At 47.0% G+C, this 15,175-nt stretch overlaps 1 protein-coding gene across 1 annotated transcript in view; it reads right to left on the bottom strand.

Annotated features, from left to right (window-relative positions):
- Positions 1-15,149, bottom strand: part of ZNRF3 (zinc and ring finger 3) — a 160,920-nt gene extending 145,771 nt beyond the window's left edge. Inside the window, exon 1 of the mRNA XM_059408741.1 lies at positions 14,976-15,149. The gene's annotated coding sequence lies outside the window, so the exon portion shown is untranslated. The remainder of the gene's footprint in view (positions 1-14,975) is intronic.
- Positions 15,150-15,175: the final 26 nt, after the last annotated feature.

Below are 15,175 nucleotides of genomic sequence, written 5' to 3'. Positions count from 1 at the left end.
GCTCTGCCTATTTGTGATCTCTCTTCCTCTGTCAAACAAATAAATAAAATCTTAAAAAAAAAAAAAATCTGCATACTAAACTCCTTATGTCCCCTTGGTATCTTGTTTCCTAATGTTGCACACAGTTCTAACAAACATGGTTCCCTCAAATTGTAGGAACAAACGACAGAAATCAGAAGCAGCATATAAGAATTACTGAGAAGAGGGGCGCCTGGGTGGCTCAGTGGGTTAAGCCTCTGCCTTCAGCTCAGGTCATGATCCCAGGGGCCTGGGATCGAGTCCCGCATCGGGCTCTCTGCTCAGCAGGGAGCCTGCTTCTCCTCATCTCTCTCTCTGTCTGTCTCTCTGCCTATTTGTGATCTTTCTCTCTGTCAAATAAATAAATAAAATATTTAAAAAAAAAAAAAAGAATTACTGAGAAGGAAGCAAGGAAGAAAGAAGAAGGAAGGACATATACAAAGGTGCCACATCAGCTCCCACAAGATGGCCTCGTGTACTGAACTCCAGGGGGTGCCTTCATAGCCATTGTCATGCTGGACCCACGTTAGGACCAATTTACAGCAAACAGAAATCAGGTATCTTGAGGAAGTAAAGTTCTTCCTAATTCACAGGATAAGACCCTTCAGGCTGGAGTCAGGGGGAAATGTCAGATGACAGATACACCAGACCTGCCCTGAAGGAGGATCCAATCTAATGGATGTCACATAGCTGACCCCAAGTCAGCAAGCAATGTGCGATCAATGTAAGTTTCCTTTCAAGGGGTGGGGGTAGGAGGGTTGTTTTTCTGTTTTGAGCCTTGAAGGCAAGGCCAACATGAGACTGCTTGAGCTGTTGAGCCTGTGAAGGTCCCAGCCTCTGGTAGCTCAGCCCTCCTCCTGTCAGGAAATGCTAGGACAGCTGATGGCGCCCGCCAGTCCCACCCTGCTCTGCCAGAATGGGCCCCCATCTGGCTTACTAGACCCTTCCTGACCATGTCACTGTGTAACACCAAGGACCGCAGAATTAGTCACGCAGGGCACCATCTGCAAAGGGGCAAACAGTGTTCTAGTGTGGGGTGCCCGGGACACAACCCTCCTCCTCCTCCTGTCCCCAACTCCGCCTGCCAAGACTTCAGAGCTACGCATCCAAAGGTCCCACACCTGGATGACAGCACCCACAACCAGGGTCTTTACTGAATAAGGAGAATAAGTAGGGGAGAGGATAGGCCTTCTTGGGATGGGGAAAACAGGGGAATGAAGATAAAGAGCTGGGAGAGAGACAGTCCCCCAAGCACCCTCCCTGCCTCATTCTTCTTTTCCTCCCCCTACTCCAATCAGCTATCACTAGGTTAGAGTTATCAGAGAGGGCAGGGGATGTTGATAGGGCATGAGAGGAGGGCACTGGTAATATTAGGAGATAGGAGATTCCCTATTCACCCTGCAGCAAGTAGGGAACACATGTGCCAATGAGATTTATAAATATGATATATATATACATACATACACATATATGTCATATAACATCCACAAGTTCCCAAGAGGAGGATGCAAACAGCCTGGTGAAAGTAAATTAAGAAAATTAATTAACATTCTCTAAGCATGTAGTAAGAATTCTAGAGTTTTCTACGACATCTTCCTACAGGGGCACCTATGGGGAATCATTTTCCTTAGAGCATTCAAAACCATTCTGCCCCCATCCCACTGCTGTTTTAGAGCCTCCCCCTTCCAAAAACAAGGTTGGCATGGCAACCCAAGCACCAGTAACCGTGGTCCCTAACCACATCCGCCAGGGCTTGGCATGCTGAGGCGTGTGCCAACTCTGTTGTCTGTAGGGCACTCCTGGCCACAGTACACGGCAAGCTATAATCAAGGCAGAAACCAGAGCATTCGTATAGAACTCGGCTCAACATAAATATTCATTAAATGGGAAAACCTATGGTGATGCAATGTTGAGATGGCAGATTTAAACACAAGAGTCAGGAAATGCAAAAATTCCCACTGCCACTGGAACCTGAAATCACCCACATAGTACATTTAATGCCACAGGCAAGTGTATGTGTGTCCTAAAGATGTAAACCTAATAACACCCAAAGTCCACAACTATACATCAGCTATTTGTTTAATTTCCTGGATGGCATTTACTGATGGACACTGGAACGTGCCCTGGATATGCCCTGAAGAGGCATGGAAGGAAACCCTCTCGTATAAGTGAACTATAACATGTCATAGATAGACTCCAGAATCTTCCAGAAGGTTCCAGGGCCCAGATGATAGCCACTATCCCACAAAAACAGCAATGACAACCAAAAAATAATCTCAACATGCCAACATGTCCATAACCAAGAAATAACTGAATAATTTCCAGATGTTCATAGTGGGCCCCATAAAGAGCAGCAAATCAAATGTTCGTGAAATTAAAATTGAAATTTCTTCCACACGAAGCCTGCTGGCCTCTTTAGAAATACTACTGTAGTCTTTGAAAACTCTGCTTCCCACCCAGCGCTTAAAATACAGGATTAAGGCCCATGCCAGAGCTTCCCAAGGCGGGCAGAAATGAGGTTTAACGATACGTTACAAATTTAAGTAAAGACCTATGTACCACTGCTTCTGACGGGTCACACTGGAGCTACATATAAGTTTTGCTGTTCTTCAAAAGTACCCATTTTCTAAGTGTCACCAAGATATTAACCAAACTTAAATAAAACATACTCCCTCAAAGTCTGCCATCAGGCTGAAATAGTCTCTTCTCCAGCATGCTTTGGACACCATACCCACGCAGTCACACACCAGGCTGGAAGGAATTAAAGATGGCATAATCCCCAGGGCCACACCTCCTTTTCCGGACCCAGAGAGCACGGGCAAGGTGAAATTACTGTGCCAGTCTGGTCCATCCCAACTTCTTGGAATAGCCCTAGGACACACCCACGTCTACAAGTGGCTTGTGAATTGTTTCTACAATCATAGAAAGTTCTCCCTCAAACAAGCCCAGTCTTTTTCTGGCCACACTGATATCCCCATCACTAAGTATTATGATCTAGAAGAAGGATTTCAATTCGGTAAATATTTGAGCTGTATTGCAAGGGATGAGTAAGACATAATCCCTAGCTACTGGGAGCTGTGATCTCGTGGGGAAAAGAAAACATGAACAAGAGAATAACTACAATGAGGAATTTAAGACCTGCTGCCAAGTGAAGGACAGAGCATTTTGGTTCAAAGGAACATACTGATGGAACAGGAAACGTGTGATAGGAAGGCCTGGACATGTGACCCCAGTGCAGGTGAGAGCCCTGGGAGAGGGAAAGGTGAGGTCAGGAATGTAGGGGCGTAAAAATGTATCATAGTAGAGGGGCTCTCGGGTTGAGAGGCACAAAGGAAAACCTAGCACCCACTCAGGGAACAAAGGGGGAATGCAAAGGACCCAGGTCTGCAGCCCAGAGGCAACAATGAGAGGGAGACTTTAGGCCCAGGTCACCTGTATGCTCAGCTAAGTAGTCAACAGTGGGATGGAACTGAAAGATTTGGATCAAGGCTGCGATGAGATCCAAAGTTACCAATCAAAAAATGAATCTGGTGGAGAGAGGAAGAACTGACTTGAGGAGTGAGAATGCGAGGTATGAAGAGGGAAGGTCAGCAAGGAAAGAGGAAATCAAGCATCGTCTGGAGCGCACCATTTCCCATTGACCTGGCCACAGGCTACCTTGATTACGATTTTGAAAAAGCTTTGCAAGTCAAGATTGCAACATTTTTTACATGCCATTGGCTGTCTTACTTACCACGAACTCCAACACTGAGGCACTTTCTGAAAAGATGAAAAATCTCTGGGTACCCCGTGTCATTTCTTAAAACTGCATAAAAGCGCTGAACACATGTGTCATAGGCACTTAAGTAAAAGTATACAATTAGGTACAAAGAAAAGCAGTCTATGTCCAAGTATGGGACAAACCTTGGCAACACGGACAACCTTAAGGGCAGCTGGCCTTCTGGGGCAGAATCCAGGGAAGGCCACTCCCAGCTGAGAGAAGAAATAAGATAATAATACAGGTCAGAGTACACTGCAGACCCTAACCCATCAGGCACATGGAAGATTTTCTGGAACTCAACCAGTGGAGTAGGACACTGTCCGAGAAAGATCCAGCACTGGGGGAGCCCCAAGACCACACTTCTAATCACAGCTTCTCCTGTGACCAAAGGCTGGAAGCCCCGCAGTCCCCTCACTATAAATGGACAGCTGAGCCACAGCATTTCCAGCTCAAACAGGAACTCTAGAGATCAAAAGAAACCAAGGAGCAAAAAGAGAAGAGGAACAAAGATCTTCATGGAGACACAGGTCAAACAACATCAGCCTTCAAAAAGAACAAGAAAAAAATGAAAGCCCCTGTCCCAAGGCAAAAAGAGCACTCTGGTCCCACAGGGCCATCGAGCCTTCCCCAGCAATGTAACTAGAGGCTCACGGGGTCCCCTGAGGCATCATCATACTGCTGCAAACGGGCATCAGACACCATGCCTGGCTGAGGAGGGAAAGAAAGGAGACTCAGAGCACCACATAGACGCTTTCAGCTTTGGGGCGCCTGGGTGGTTCAGTCGGTTGAACATCTATCTGCCTTCAGCTCAGGTCATGATCGCCAGGTCCTAGGATCAAGCCCCACATCTGCTCCCAGCTCAGCAGGGACTTGGCTTCTCCTGCTGCCCTTCCCCAAGCTCGTGCTACACCCCCACCCCCGCCCCAATCAAACAAATAAATAAATAAATAAATAAATAACATCTTTTAAAAGAAAAAAAATGCTTTCAGCTTCAGAACTTTCAGAGAAAGGATGGCAAACTCCAGGGCCCAATGGGGCCAGGCGTGGGCAAATGTAATTCCCAGCGAGTGAAGGAAACCAAAGCAAGGAGACAGAACCCAGTTAACCGGAGGGCCCATGACCGATCTGAAGGGCACGGCTGCTACTCCACGGAGGCAAGCTGGGCGGTTGCCATGCAGAAAAGGGGACCCAATCTTGCCCGATCTTTTCATTTTGCAAGAAGAGCCACAGCCCTGGATTCTTATGTAAAACGTCTAGATTTTTTTTTTTTTAAGAATTTATTATTTTGACAGACAGATCAGAAGCAGGCAGAGAGAGAGGGAGGAAGCAGGCTCCCCGCTGAGCAGAGAGCCCAATGCGGGCTCGATCCCAGGACCCTGAGATCATGACCTGAGCCGAAGGCAGAGGCTTAACCCACTGAGCCACCCAGGCACCCCTAAAATGTCTAGATTTTTAACAGGGATCAAAGAAAATACCAGGAAGCCGTTTTCAGCCTTGGTCCTGCCGTCTGAATGCATGCCTGCGGACCTGGCTCTTGGCTCTACTTGCGTCTCTGCCCACCGCAAACCGACAGCGTCACTCCGAGTGAGAGGACAGATTCATAGGGAACCTAGCCTATTCAGAAGCAGAAAACCTGCTCTTTCGGCGGGGCCCGAAACAGTGGCTGCAGGAGCAGCACCCTCCTGGGCCACAACCTGGGGCCACAGGGTGAGCCGACAGTGAGCGCTTCTCATGGCCTCTGAGCACCACCACCTGTGAGGACAGCCGGCCTCTCCCTGCCCAGCGCATATGCGTAGCCCTGGTGCTCCTGAATCACGCTCAGATGCACCTACAAGGAAGGCCCCAGAGACCACACCGGGGAACTTCCCTTTGATACAGATACTCCTAATATCTCAGATCCTCATGGCAGAGGAAAAAATCCAGTATTTTACTACTCACTAACAGAAATGCACAGATTTTCACGTGGATGAAGTTGCCCTTCCAGATTTGTTTGTTAGAAACAGATGCTACCCCTGTTATGAGCAGGAATAGGTGGAAACTTGTATGCCAACCCGGCAGCGGAACCTAAACTAAAACCACTCCTCTGCAGAGCATTCAAAATGTTTATACCACTTGACCCCACAGTCCTAATTCTAGAACTTCGCCCTAAGAAAATTATCAAGAAATGGAGAAGAGCCACTCCTTACAATAATGGAAAACAAGGAGTATGTTACGCAGACACTAAAAAGGTTTCAGAGCATTTAGCCACTGGAAAATACTCAAGGTGAATGAAGGGTTATAAGTACCACGTAATATTCTCTCACCATTTTCTTTAGAATACCTCCAAGACTGCAGGAAAATGAAAGGAAAGCTTCACCAGAACACACAAGGTTAAAAGAGGCTATCTTTAGGTAGTGGGGCTCATTTTTTTCATTCACACTTTTCCGTATCTTCCAAGTATTGTGCAATAAGTGTGTAAGATTTTTACGACTAAAAAGTAAGTTACGGGGCACCTGGCTGGCTCAGTTGATAGAGCATGCGACTCTTGATCTCAGAGTTGTGAGTTCAACCCCATACTGGGTGGCAAGATTACTTAAAAATAAAACCTTAAAAAAATAGTAAGTTACAGGTTTCTTTTTTTTTTAAGGAAGATTTTGGCCCTGACTGGAAGAAATGTAAAATGAATAGATTCTAACATCTTTGCCTTATCTACCAGAATACATCAAGTCCTCAGGCAAGCAGGTCAGTGAGCTTTGGCTCTAGGTGACCCAAGTTCAATTCCAGCTCTGTGGCCTCAAGATGCTTACTTCGCCTCTCAGCCTCAGTTTCCTCTGGGGCAAATTTCAACTGTCCCAATTTGTATGGGAGAAATCTCAGAAACATCTGAAAAGCACATGCTATATCATGGGTGGAAAAAGGCTATGTTCTTCTCTACATTGTATCCATAGGAGAAACTCAATAAATGTCAGCTGACAAGTTACCGTATTCGAATTCAAGTAAAAAAATCAAATTTTAATCAAATTCTTACAGCACTGGATAGGACCTTACACACACCCAATTAAGCGTGACTTTTAGTTTGTTTGTTTGTTTGTTTATTTATTTATTTAAGTAGGCACCAGGGCTTGAACTCATGACCCTAAGAGCAAGACCTGAGCTGAGATCAAGAGTCAGACTCTTAACTGTGTTAAGGCATCCCCTTTATTTTATCTACTTGTTTGTTTATTTATTTGTAGAGAGTGGGGAGAGGCAGGCGGGGCTGGGGGGGTGGAGGGGGACAGAGGGAGAGAGAATCTTAAGCAGGCTCCATGCCCAGCGCAAGCCCAAGGTGGGGCTTTATCTCACAACCCTGAGGTTGTGACCCAAGCCAAAATCAAAAGCCATGCAAGTTCAACTGAATGAGCCACCCAGGTTGCCCCCTCTTTTATTTTTAAAATGCAGCAGCTTTGCCACGGAAATCCCCATTCCCGCATACACTTTTACGCGAAACTGACAGGATCCTCCAAGTCTATTTCCACCAAATTAAGTCTACACATTGAGTTTCTGAACAACCATATCACACTGGCTGCCGGAGAGAAGGGGATTAACACCAAGTCTTTTTTTTTTTTTTTTTTTAAATACCAAGTCTTAAAACCCATCTTAAGGGTAATAAAAATAAAATGCTCTCCCTTGAACCACAATAAGGCAGCTGACCTCATTCTCTTCATACTATCATGAGTCAACAGAGCTGCTAGAAGTCAGACTTTAAAACATCTCATTCAGGCTACAAATGGAACAAAGAACCTCTACCCTTTACCTCTTCCCTATCCTGTTTGACAGGTATAAAATGCATGTCTCCACAAAGAGGTTATCAGCTTTAACCTCAAAGGGAGGTAACAACGCCCGGGAAAAGGCCAGAAGGCTCAAATCCACATACTATGTCCTCCTATCCATGTTTCTTCAGAATGGGCTGCTCAGACCTAAACTTTGCCCCCCACTCCAGCTGCGCCCTCAGTCTCCTGTAGATGCATCCGACCACGGAAGACCTGTGGTTTGTGTGGCTTGCCCCTGACACTCAGCTGCCTGTGGGTGGGGAGGGGTCCTGCTCACTCCCCACCTGCCACCTCACCTCACCCAGGGTCTGGTGGACAGAAGGCAGCAGACAATGTCTGTCGACAGAAGCAGCACAGCACCTGCAGGGAGTTTTCAGAGCAAGGAGGACAGGATGAGTAGAGAGAATACGCACCTTCAGGTTCTTGCAACCTTTTACATCAAACAGGGAGCGTGCAGTCTGTGCAAAGTCAGAAAGGTGCAGAACGTGGGAGAAATTGACGCAGACTTCAGAACCGCTCTAAAAAGTCAGCCACAGGGAGGAGGTGTGTCTAACCCCAGAAATCCCTTAAAGGCCAGAACATTTATGGCCACTCCAACTTTCTCAAGAGCCAGAGAACAACGGACGAGCCATCGAGTGACAGCTGTATACTTCAAGTCACTGGTCCCTCTTCCCAAACTTGGCAGATTGACCCTTCATGGGAAAAACGAGTTAGAATGAGAGAAGGAAGGCAGGCAATAAATCTCTGTAAGCGTAGAGTGTCTTCTCAGTTGAAGTTACAGACTCGCTTCTTGGTCAGTGTTCCTGGGTACTCCCAAGTCCAAATTGCACCATCAGTTCCCATCATCTCATCCCAAGCAAAAGCAAGTGCCAGGTGAAGCAGTCTTGTAAAAACAGAAATGGCTTAGAATCACCCAGACTTGGGTTTGCATCTCAGCCCTACCCCAGACGTGCTCAGTGACGTCAGAAGTAACTTCACTCTCGGAGCTTAGTTTCCTCATCTCAAAACCTGGGGCGGGCTGTCTAGCTCTCCCACTACGTGTGAGCACAGCCCTGAGCCCAAAGCCTGACACGCGGGAAGCAGAGTGGCACAGATATACAGCAGTAGCTATCTTCTAAAGCTCTGACAGAGGGAAAGACTGAGCAAGTCACAAAATCTAAATCAGAGGAGAAAAGCAACCACTTAGGGGCACCTGGGTGGCCCAGTCGGTTAAGCGTCTGCCTTCGGCTCGGGTCCTGATTCCGGGGTCCTGGGATTGAGCCCCTTGTCAAACTCCCTGCTCAGCCCAGCTCCCCGCTCCCAGAGTCTCCTGGTCCCTCTCCCTCTGCCCTTCCTCTTCCCCAGCTTCTGTGCTCACTCTCAAATAAATAAAAATTAAAAGAAGAAGAAAAGAAAAAAAAACCATTTAAACCTAAAGTACAGCGTAAGAAGGCCTGACTTTCCCCAACAGTACACCTGATTCTGAAGCATGTCTGCATCTCTGCGCTCAGCTGAAGTGTCACTGAAAAGGACAGAAAGGCTCCAAGCCTGGGAGTCTGGAGACCCAAACCGTTATCAGGGTCATCTCTACTCACCACAAGCCCTGGGCAAGGCACTCCACTTCTCTGGATCTCCTTATCTCACACATTAAAGGGCTGAATCTGTTCTTCTGATTATCAAGATTGACTGAAATGTCATTTTGGTCATGAACTGTAAAGCCACATTCTCCAGACTTGGGAAACGCCAACAGGAAGCAAAGTCTTCACATATGGCACAGACTCAGATTAAGGAGAGTTCTGAATACCAAGCCTTGACTGTCATTTCTACTGACACTGGGGCTGGGCTGTAAACCGTTCTTCCTGCAATTCTGTCCATCTGTTAACAGCTGTCCACGTTACAGCTTTCCCAGTACTCCGTGTTTTATCAAGCAAAGGACATCTACAGACCCTTATTAATGCCAGGTGTCCTGCCCCTTGACATGCACACACACAGGTTGCTCTCACACAGCCTGCAGTTATGGTACCAGTGGGGCCACCACAACCAGACAGAGGTCCATTCTAATGAAGCAACTTTCTGGAAATATCAACCAAAAAGGCAAGATCATCAAAGAATGCATCAGCCACGTCAAAGGAAGTTACTCCAATCCCCTTGCCTGCCTAATGTCCATTCTAAATCCATCATTCATTCACCAACTATTAAGTGTCTGATAAGTGGCAGACACTGGGGACCAGGGATGGATCCTGGGAAGAGCAAAAACAAACCGACCATGACCATGGGGCCACGGTCCACAAAATAAAGTGTGAGGAGTTGTTTTTAAGGCATTTCGACGTCCAAAGATGCTCCATTTCATTTTCCAGGAAATGGTGAAAAGGAACACACGTACAGTCCGTTCTCACAGATGCTGCCTTCAGATCGCCACCTTCTTGCACAAAGTGCAAAAATTCTTTGAGAGGCTATTTTCTCACTTCCCCCAAGGATAATGCATTTAACTAGTACCAGATGGATGCCCAGGAGAGAAGCTAATTCATTATAGACAATGGATGTCTTGGGAACTAAGGGCTCAGTTCAACGGGGAAACCCTCTTGGGAAGGATTATCATTTATCCATACACATGTCTGTCTCTGTAAGAGACTGCGGACTCCAAAAAAAACAGCAATAAAGTGTCTGAAAATAGGGTTTTGGTAAACATTTATCAGATGAATATGCCCGATGGAGACACACGAACTTGTAGACTTCTCTACAACTCTCGCCAGCCGGAGTCCCACGTGACTCCAGATTCTTAGTAATGGACTCTTTGATGACGGGTATTAGATCAGTGCTTCTCTTTTTCCTCTTGGTGAGAAGGGGCATCAGAGAACTCCCAAGAGGCAAAACTGTGTATCTTCTCAGGAAAACAGAAGAGCACATTCACAAGTGCATTGTGTGTATAACTGTGTATATAGTTTCAAGGGTTCACAGGCCCTCTCTGGAAGTCTGTGACCCTCAGGTTAAGAACCCCTATACTCGATTCTTAGAAATTAGACTCAGGGCGCCTGGGTGGCTCAGTCGTTAAGCGTCTGCCTTCAGCTCAGGTCATGATCCCAGGGCCCTGGGATCGGGCCCAGCATCAAGCTCCCTGCTCGGCAGGAAGCCTGCTTTTCCCTCTCCCACTCCCCCTGCTTGTGTTCCCTCCCTCGTTGTGTCTCTCTCTGTCAAATAAATAAATAAAATCTTAAAAAAAGAAAAAAAAAGTAATTAGACTCAAATTAATGCCCAAACCTAACCAGCCAAGTTCTATTTATTTGGCAAAAAACAGGAGCAAAGGGGGCAGACAGACTTGGGTTTTGACCCAGGTTTTATTGTTTGCTAGCTGGGTGAGGTTGGAATAAGTCAAATCACCTTTCTCGGCCTCAGTTTCCTCATCTGTAAAATGGGTTAACAGTAGTTGCTAATTCCATTTAAAGTCAGGAGGCGATGAGTAAACACATGTGCTTGGCACAGTGCTCTGTACACCATAAATGGAGGCCATCCCCACCTCCCCTCTGGTCTGCAGATTCCACGCTTAAACCTCCCACTTCCATCTGCATCTCCATTCTGCACTGCATTAACAGCTCCCGTGGGATCTTAGAGAACAGGGCAGAAAATAAGAGACCCTAAGAATTCATAAGGTCACAAAACACAGCCCTAATGTTTTCTCCCAAATCAAAGCTTGGTTTTACCCTATGAAGGCCCTTCTGACAAGACAGTCAGCAATCTCTTTCTGTGTAAATCCAGGTCAGCTGCCAGCACACATTGTTCTATGAGGCCAAGTCAATTTTTAGAGGCAGGCCCCTTAACTTAAAATGGAGATGAAAAGAAAAGTGTTTGATCAAATACTGAACTGCAGAAACACACTGACAGGGAAACAAGGCAGAGGAATTAGTTTCCTAAAATTATTCCCTATGATGCCCTTAGTTAATATTGGGTATTTAAGGATGCCCTCAGCCCTTCTAACCTGCCACCTGGCTTCCCCCAACCCTTCACAGCTAAAGGCACTGGCTTAGTTCTTACATGTTCTCAACTTTCCTCTGCTTTCAAGACCATTCAACACTTATCCCAGGATATAGAAAGGCCAATTTTAAAGTCACACAAAACCTATCATTCAGCGTCCTTCTACAAATGAATTTCTTAAGCATTTCTAAATATTTGACTTCAAGGAGGAAAAATGCTTTTCCACTTTAAAACAATCTTTCATCTCTAGCGATGCAAATTTTCTTTGTTTGTTTAACCAATCCACATACCACTGGCCAGTGCTTAATCAGGCCTTTATTTAACATCACTAACCATGTGAGTTGGGCAGCCAAGTCTGCAAGTTTCAGATAATGATCTCATAATAGCAACAAATTGGTTCAAAGCTGAAATATGTATCAATACGTCTAAGAGCGCTTTAAAGTTCCACACTTCAGAATGACAGAGCTGTAATTAATTCCTCCAGCACTCCCACTCTATGCCTGACCCTTAGGAGCAAATGGGCTTCAGTGCTGCATTAATAAATAAGATAATTAACAGCATTTCATATCCACACACTGTTTCCACTACTTTCACAGATTAAGATGTCAAAAAAGAAAAAAATCTCTCTTCTTAACAGAGCACACTGGTGACCTTGGAAAAGTTATTTAAGCCTAAAATGCACAAGGAGAGAACCAAGAATCCTGGTGACTAATCCCAAGGTTTCAATTACTATCACTCGCACTCTTGCACTCTCTCTCTCTCTCTCTCTCCCTCTCTCGGTCTCTCTCAACCAGGCCTCCCTTCCCCTAATCCATGCAAATGACCAACAGGTACTCTAATTAGAAGTATCTGGGGCAAACCAGACTGTGATAAGGTATCTTCTGTCCTGTATATAATGGGGAGGGAGGAAAAACAGTCATGCAAACCAATTTCCTATCTTAGAACGCTTAAAGTAAAAAAACTCCCAAACAGGTCTTTTTCTCCCCTTAACCATGAACAACAGCACTACCGAACCGCACTGGAAATAACACAAGCAATGCTTCAGTGCCACTGTTTAGGTTTAGTTATCGGAAAATAAACTCTGCTCTGAAGATCATAAAAGCTTAAAGAGCAAATCACGCACAATTATTTTAAGATAGCAAATAAAGGCTTGAGAAGTTCAATAAAGTGCTTAGGAAAAAAACATGATTAATCTGAAGCTAAATACCAATTTGCTTCTTCTACATTGTCACTTTTCATACAAAATGTTACATTTCCTCCCAGCAGTCCTGAAACACCAGCTTCCCTTACAAAAACATTTTTCAGGGCTGACAGGGACCATGCCAGTTACTGCAGTCCGAGCAGTATTTGAAGAACTAATAAAAGCATGCCAGCCTCTGTACACACATGGCCCGGAGAGCCACGCTGAGCTCCGTTTCTGCACTTGAGAGGTTCAGCAAGTAGGCCCCCACAATAAAGTTATTAAAGATATGGAGTGAGAACAGCAAGAAATTACGATTCAGACAACTCAGATAAACTCACCAACACACTGTGCAGTTATAAAGGAATTAAGGACACCTATTAGTGATTGCTTAACAGTTCTACTTATTAAATACCATTTAAGTCATTTTTCTTTACTTAGCAATTGTTGACTTAATTTGGGGGGGGCACTAAGCTAATGGACTGCAAAAAAGTTAGATAAGCACTTCAAAAAGAGTCAAAAGAGAATAGATTCCTTCTGCCAAATTCATACATTCCTGCTCTACTCACAGGGATAAAATAGCTACAAATGTGTGTTTAAACTGCTAATTTTGTATTAAACGGTGAACCCAGGATTATCTCAAAGTCCAGCACTACCCATAATGGATAGCCCGCCAGACAAACTACGGTGGAGAGAGAGTACAAGTTAAAACACTGCAGATAAAAATCGCAAACTTCAAAAGTCTCCTTCAAAAAGTGAAGTGCCACATTAAAACATCTTTTCTCTTAGAAAGCTGTAAATCAAACATTTCTAAAGCCATCAGGGCACAGTGAAAATCTCAAAGAGAAACAAGGAGCTACAAGGAGCAGGCTTTAAGATTCAAACTATTCTTGAAGACCGCCAGTAAAACGTAGACCATCTTCTCTAAAGCTTATAAATTAAAGACCATAGTTATAACATGAGCAAGGAAAAAAGTCCAAAGCCTTTAACATATGTAGTCACAGGACTCAAACATGTGTTTCCCCTTGTATTTACCCTGCAGAAGTTTAAGATGGGGATAAGAGCCCTGTGAGGCAATGCTGTTGATTAATGCCTGGCAAGGGTGCCTCCCCCCGTCTTTGTAAGGACACACCTCTAAGGAGCCAAGCTGCACAGCTCCCTGTCCTATCCACACCGGGCTGAGTATGCACCACGGGAGGGGAAAGAAGAGGCTGCCATGCAATCATCCGTACAGTTCCCTCTTTTCATTCATAAGTCATCCAAGAGTAAAGCACAGAAGGCCCCAAGCTCAGAGCCCTGCAGCTATCCCATCACCTCCAAAAAGGCTCCAAATCAAGCCAACCATTTCAAATCGCCCGCATCCGAGGCATGCATATTAACCGCCATGAGTGCGCTGGCAGTCTAACAAGTTGATAAAATCATAGCCAAGGAAGCGGGAAGGCATCTACCCAGCTCAGCAACCGCAGAGGCTTCAACTCAGTCCCTCCTCCAAAGTGTAGGCACGGCTTAAAAGCTCTGCCTCGCCAGCTCCCTTTGGAATGCAGACCTCTCTCACTGGGAGCAAGGTAGGGAGGCCCTGTCAGTGAGCGACCCTGTCTCCCGATTTCCAGGCCCTCCGCAGAAGTCCTTGGCCCAGGAGCGGGCAGGCAGTCTCCCTCCCACCCTCTGTAATCTGAGGCACGCAGCGAAGGCTGCCTTCTCCGGCCACTCCAGGGCACTAGCGATCCCCACTCCTCCGCCAGCTCCCCCTGCTTCCCTGCCTGCTGCTGCTTGTCCAGAGCCCTGCAGGGGGGTCAGCGCCCAGGTGAAGCTGGCGGCAGGTTCCAGGAAAGAACCTAATGGGCAGCCCGCGGACAAACCTGGCTACTACTCTCAAAAAGAACACGCAAGGATGGAAAGCAAAGCCTGTGACCTGAAACAAGCCACCCCATCCTTCATCACTCTTCTTTCCAAAGTTGGCATTCAACAGGTAGTTCCAGGACTTCCACCTGAGGCAAACCGAAATGCCCAACCAGCCCAAGGGGGCCGCCCCAACATGGGTATCCGGACCCGGGGTCCCCCTCCCGCCCCCGGACCCACAGGAGACAGAGTCCCCACGTGCACTCGCCCCCCGCTGCGGCGCCCCGGAGGCCGCGTCCTGCCAGCCGGCCGGGGAGGGATGCAGCCGACCTCCTTGCCGCCCCTCCCGCCCGCCCGCCCGCCCGCGGCGGGGTCGCCGGGCGCAGCCCCCGGAGCCATCTTGTGGCTGCGGCGGCGCGGGGCCCGGGCGGCGGGCAGCTACCTGCACGATCTCGCCCTCCGCGCTGAGCGTGGCCCCGGCCCGCGAGAAGCGGCCCGTGAGGCCGGTGGTGTAGGTGGTGTAGTCGCCGCTCGGGCTCGACTCGAACAGCACCACCTCCACAAACGCCGTCTCCTTGGCCCGCGCCGCGCCGGGCCCCGCGGCCGCCAGCAGCAGCCCGAGCAGCAGCGGCAGCGGCGGCG

This window comes from Mustela nigripes, chromosome 8, assembly GCF_022355385.1.
Source record: "Mustela nigripes isolate SB6536 chromosome 8, MUSNIG.SB6536, whole genome shotgun sequence".
Taxonomy (NCBI): Eukaryota; Metazoa; Chordata; class Mammalia; order Carnivora; family Mustelidae; genus Mustela; species Mustela nigripes.
This window is presented reverse-complemented; position numbering and strand designations above follow the sequence as displayed.